The sequence below is a fragment of the Convolutriloba macropyga genome, unplaced genomic scaffold (genome assembly GCF_964194025.1).
Source record: "Convolutriloba macropyga unplaced genomic scaffold, txConMacr16.3 SCAFFOLD_824, whole genome shotgun sequence".
Classification (NCBI taxonomy): domain Eukaryota; kingdom Metazoa; phylum Xenacoelomorpha; order Acoela; family Convolutidae; genus Convolutriloba; species Convolutriloba macropyga.
In genome coordinates, this window is record NW_027451936.1 from 27,998 (window position 1) to 34,170 (window position 6,173).

The window sequence follows — 6,173 nt, forward strand, 5'->3', positions numbered from 1 at the left end:
AAAATTGCCAATTAGAAAGCAATTAAGGTCACTCAGAACTCAAAAATTTAAGGAGATGGCTACAGCAATTCCTTCAAACTTTGTTCGTGGTCGCAATGATGTAGTATATTAACACGTACTTGACACAAAGGTACGAGTTCAGGAGCCACACAAATTCTAGTAAAAAATATTCACATTTCAGCAAATTTAAATCCGATATTCAATTTAAGTTATTCAAGTTTTTAATTATTTGAGATATTTCATATCATATCAGCTCAGCTTAGTAAGCACTTAAGATATACCGTTTTAAAAATTTTGGGTTTTAGGCAAGATTAATCGATTCTGTAGGCTCTCGTTAAAAAAGGTGAATGCTCCACATCGCAAGCAACAAAGATTTTACTTTTTAAATCAAATATAATCGTTAGCACAAATATGCTCAGAAAGCACGTTAAGCCGAAACGAATGTAAAAAGGACAAGAGAGAAGATTGGAGATGGTGGGATACGGTGAAAAGCTTGCTACAAACCAGCAATCAACTTAAATGAGATAAAAATTATCAAGTCATAAACAAAACAACTATATGAATATCAAACAAAGGAGCATCATAGTCAAAATAAAAGCCACCCTTCTTCGACAACAGACCCTATGGAAATCTGACCCAGCTGCGGTAGTCGGAGCGAACGGGAACCGCGAGGCAGAGTACGGAGTACCGGAAAGTTGATTTTCGTTCGGATAAACGTGATGTTGGCGTAAGAGTCATCGTTTCTAAGGTTCAGTTTGCTGGCAATTTGCTCTATCACCCGGGTTGCTGAAGGTCCTGCTCCTCATGTGCATGAAAACAATTAACGGACTAAAAGTACCATTCCCAACAATGATCATTTGAGGCTCGTTTATCTAATTTTTGATGTTTTCATGGTAACTATATGCGTCTTCAATTTTTTTCGGGCAACTTTTGGGCAAAAGGGTTGAAAATTTTTATGTAAACGTTTTTGTGAACATCTTGCCCCAGAGGCCATTGGCTTCAATATCCAACAATAGTGCGCCATCTTCAATGCTGGTAGTTTCATTTGCCAGGGACTCGAACTGCAACGGCAGGAGATTCGGCTGAATTTCAACAGTTAAGCCGAAAGAAAAAAATTGTATTCATTTGGGATAAACCGATTTCAAATTCGATTGTGATAGAGTCATATATGTAATCTCGAGTTTTTATTTAACACACCAAATCACTAAGCAGCTTTCGATAAACTCAAAAGATCTCATTGCCCCTAAAGCAGAAGCAAATAATGTTTCAAATATCTTAAACAATTTCTTAAAAATTCGTAATTGTGACGAATTCTTAAAAAAGGCAACGACAAAAACATTTCACACTTTTGTGCTAATCCGTGCAACCTTGCAATACCTCAATGGAACCTCAAGACTCCAAAACCTCCATGGAAATTGCTTCATTGTTAAACTGTTCGGTTTGCAGAATATTAATTAGAGCAAAAATCTTTTTGTCGCCATATCTCTTATTATAGAGCTATTTTTTACATTTATGTAGCGTTTTGGGATTATGTAGCGTTTTGGGAAACAGAATGAGCATTGTGAACCAATTGGTCAATTTTAGTCGGTTATGGCAGTGCCTCGTAATTTGCCAAAAAATCATTCATTTTTAGAAGCAAAAAACGTGAGGTCATTTTTTAATTAATACGATCCGTTGCTTCCCTATCTTTTGATGATGCCTGAAAGAAAACGTTTTGTGTCATGAATCTGGATTTGCTTGAAAACTGGTACATCATTCTTGAAGATTCTACTGGAGCTGAACTCCAAAAAAAATAGTGCCAAGTTCCAGGAAAATGTTCTCGCGAAGAGTAATATAGAAACCTTACAGAACGACCCTATTTTTGCACTCTGCACAAAGGTTTGATTTATGTTGTAGTAACAAGCTCGTTGTAGTAACAAATGTTTATTCTGAGATTCGGAACTTAAAAACAAATTGATCAGAGCTACTTCTTATATGCTCGGTTTCTTTGCAATTAGGCCACGTTGTGCCTGCCTTTGTTACTATCAAATTTTAGTGGGGTTTCATCTTTGATAATCACAAAAATCTGCAATCATGCTTTTCTTGCGCTCGCGTGACATTGAATATTTCTTCTTATGGAGAATTCAGTCACAGCTGTGGTGACTGTCCCTGTCGTCATGGTTAAAACAAGGTCCAGTTGTTTCTGCAGCTGTTACAATCACAACAATTTGCAACATGCGGCTAATATATTCAGAAAATCTTCCGCTGACAAATTTCCACAAGACGTGCAAAATGCGATTCTTTAAATCAATTTTCTTGATTGTGTCTGCATTTGCCCAGCCGATTGATAAGTCTACATGTCCGATGAACAAAATCGTTTTCCGCTTTATCTGTTATTCTTTTTGGCATCCTGAAGGTCGCTGGTAGTCGCGATTGGTCTTCATGGAGATCAGGAAATCGCACTCTTTGCTTTCGGCTAACTTTATTAGCATCAAATGTTTAGTTGAAGAAACATGGGAAGTGGTAGAAAATTCAATAGATGCAACTGGTTTACGTAGCTAGTTTCTGTTTCCGGTAACCCATTTCACCACTTCATGAAATCTTCAACGAGCAGAAATTCACTTTGACAACGCCACGCACAGAAAACAGGACAGGAAGTAAGAGCAATTTGTAAAGACCCTTTTTAAAATTTGGCTGCATATATATCAAAGGGAAACATAGTTGGCATAGAGAGAGAGAGAGAGAGAGAGAGAGAGAGAGATTTTAGGCTTCTGCGTAGTGTGCACAAGGGTTTGCACCCATTATTGACGGGTAGAGTTGACCACTTTCTGAATTGTGTTACAGCTGCCACAATTGCAGAGCAAGGTCCACGAACAGGAGTTGACTTCAGAGTAACAATTTTCGAAGTAATTCCAGTAAACTTTTGTTAGATATTGTTTGTCAATCTGCTTTATTTCAATGTTAGCGCTTTTAATAAGGATATTCAGTAGCTTGCTGGATCTAATCCAAAAATTCTCATCCGCTTTTGGTACGAGTTTTATCAATTGCTATGAGCTCATTTTGTCGTGTATTTACTGCACCTTTGTTTAAGTTTATTGGCTAATTGATGTTTTAATTGCCTCCCAACAAAGTTAAAAGCGTTAGTAAATCATGGAGTTCAGAGTAGAATGATAGCGGCAGAAGCTTGAGTTTTGCCATTCTACTTTTAAAATTCATTTCCCAACTACTGAGAATCCATGCTGTGGCTTTATTTTGGTTCTACGTTCTACTTCTTTGCATTCTGTTTTGTTAACAAACCAAACCATTGATGTATAACTTATTAATGGTATGACATATCCCACGTAAGCGTTAATTTTTGTTCTAGTGTTTGCTAAAACCGATACGTTTCACTTGAGAAAAGAGAAAGCTTTCGAAGCTTTTTTACATCGTTTCGGACCATTTGCTTTCCAAGAGAGTTTTGCAGATATAATGACACCCAGATTTGTTTGTTCAAACTTGCTCTCTAGGAATTTAGAATTTAACTGGAAATGGTATTCGCTGTTTTGCTGTTGTTTTACTGGTAAGACGTAACATTTGTTTTCATTCAGCTTCATTTTGTTCACATCACACCATCTTTCTATGGCTTCTAGATCTGTTCGGATATCAGCTGGCTGAGTTGATACTAACTTGAAATCATCAGCATACCCAAACGCGTCATGTAATTTGACTCGAGTTGGTAGATCGTTCACGTATATAGTAAATAAGAGTGGGCATAAAAGTGACTCCTGCGGGACTCCGCTAGTAACTGGGAAAATTTCAGATGTGCATTCATTAATTTTTACATATTGTTTGCTTTCAGTGAGGTAACTTGCAATGATTTTCATGAAATTTCCGCCAATTTGCAGCTCTTCAACTTTTCTTGTAAACTGTTGCGTGGGACACCGTCGAAAGCTTTTTTAAAATCTAAGTACAGCAAATACAATTCACCTTCTTTCTCACCAAGTTCTTTGTACAGAAGATCTAGAAAGAGCAGAAGTGGTTTAACCACAGACCTATGTTTCTTAAATCCATGTTGAGGGTTATTCAGATGTGAATTCACTATTTCGTAAATTTCATTCAAAATTATCTTTTCTAAAACCTTCGAGACATTGCAAAGTGAGGAAATCGGTCTGTATAGCTCTATCATTGCTCGGTTTTCATCTTTAAAAATTGGGATAACTTCACTCGTTTTCCAGTATGCTGGAAAACACCCTTTATTTATAACGGCTTGGAAAACTATATGCAATGATTTTGAGAGGGTTGGCAGGTTTTTCAGGATTGTATTTTCAACATTATCAGGTCCACAAGCATTATTTGTCTGCAGCTTGGTTAGTATCTCCCTGATTTTTCTTTGGTCAATGTTTACTTTGTTAAACTTTCGTTTTTCGTAAGAGTTCTTCATTTTAATTGTATTACTTGCGAGGAAAACACTGGAGAAGAAATATTTAAAGTATTTGCACTTTTGGCTATCTTCATTTGTCTTGTTGTCCTTGTAAGACATTGTTTCCGGGTATCTATTGCATTTAAAGACAGATTTGAGATACTTTTGCAGATCAGAGAATCTTCTCCCTCGGAAAATATTGTCTTCAAAGTCCGCTTGATCTTGTTTCAGCTGATCACTCAATTTCCTCTCTGCTTTTGAAATCTTTATCAGTCTGCCAAGATTTGGATTTTTAGCTTTCCTTTTCAGATTAGATATGAAATTATGAGATTGGAGGATTCTTTTTTTTATCCAGCGGGGAAGGGTGGATCTGTGCAGCGTGGTTTTGGGAACTTTTTTAGTTAATATATCATCAAGCCATGTATATCATTGCTTGACTAGTTCGTCAATGTTGCTGAAGCAACATGGTTTGAAAGGGTTTTCTAGTATATAGTTATTTAACTCTTTCCAATCAGCTTTTTTGAACGCAAACTTATGCTGTTTGGTTTCGGATTGCATATCTGTTTTCGGCCCAATCTTCACAGTAAAAGCATCGTGATCGGAATTAAAAGATTTATTGAACTCGTTTTTTGTATCACGGTTTATTACTTGATTGGGATTGTTTGTAAGGAAGACATCCAGTTGTCCCATTTGTCTATGGTTCAAAATTTTCTGCAATTGTATTCACTAAATTTCTCAACAATTTTGTTTTCCTAATCATTTGTTGAGTTCAAAGTTTTCGAACAAGTGTTCTCATGATTAATATCGATAAAGTGTTCTTAGACTTTTGGCACTTGTACCTTGATTTATTAATGTTCTTCTCATTTGTAACATTTCGTTTTCTTTTGCCTGCTCTTCTGGATTTAATTCTTTACTAATGAATTTTGGCTTGCCGTAGTCTTTCAGTTTCCTCAAGGATAATAGAATAAATCCCCTGGCGTAGTCACTATCGATCTTAACTACCAGGGTTCGATGCTTATTTTCGGAAAACTTTCCTAGTCGTTTAATATCAGTGACATTGCAAAAGACTTTCAGGTGCTTCATTATGGCTTTCACTTCCTTTAAGTCATGCTCTTATCTGTCCCTGGTAATTTTGGAATTTAGCTCTGGTATTCCACGTAAACTAATTCCGTCATATTGTTCCTTTTTTACAGGATTTTTGTACGATGGTTCTTTGGGCAATTTTGGATCAGCAGGGGGAGTTGTTTTTTCAAAAGTTTTTGTTTTTATTTCATGGAGCTCTGTTTTAAGCGATTAGTTGTTGGCTCTTGTTTCTGCTCTTAGTTCTTCGAATTCGGTGTGCATTTCGTCATCCCTGCTATTGGCTAATTGTTCTATAATGAGATCTTTTTTTTTAGATCCACACAAATTTGGCACACTAGTAGCACGTTGTTCATAATACTACTAATTCCAAAGATTGCCTCTGTTGACATTCCTGTGCCTTTAGTTGTTAAATGCATATTATTGCCACATGCCACGCAAGGGAAAACAGCTGATTTTGATTCGATGTTTGTCAAGCAAGTTTTACACCGTTGATTTTTCATTTGTTCTTCTTTGCCCATTCCCATTTTAACTTAAATCTTAATGTTCTAGAAATTTGCGCTGGTTTTTATTACTGCTGAGGACTGATTTAAAATAGATATTTTCATGTGAAAATTTCAGAATTACTTGAAAGGAGAAATATAAAAGTGGAAGATAAGACCGCGGTCTCCTGATGGAAGGAGTCGATGGCGTATCTAAACCACAAGAAAAAACG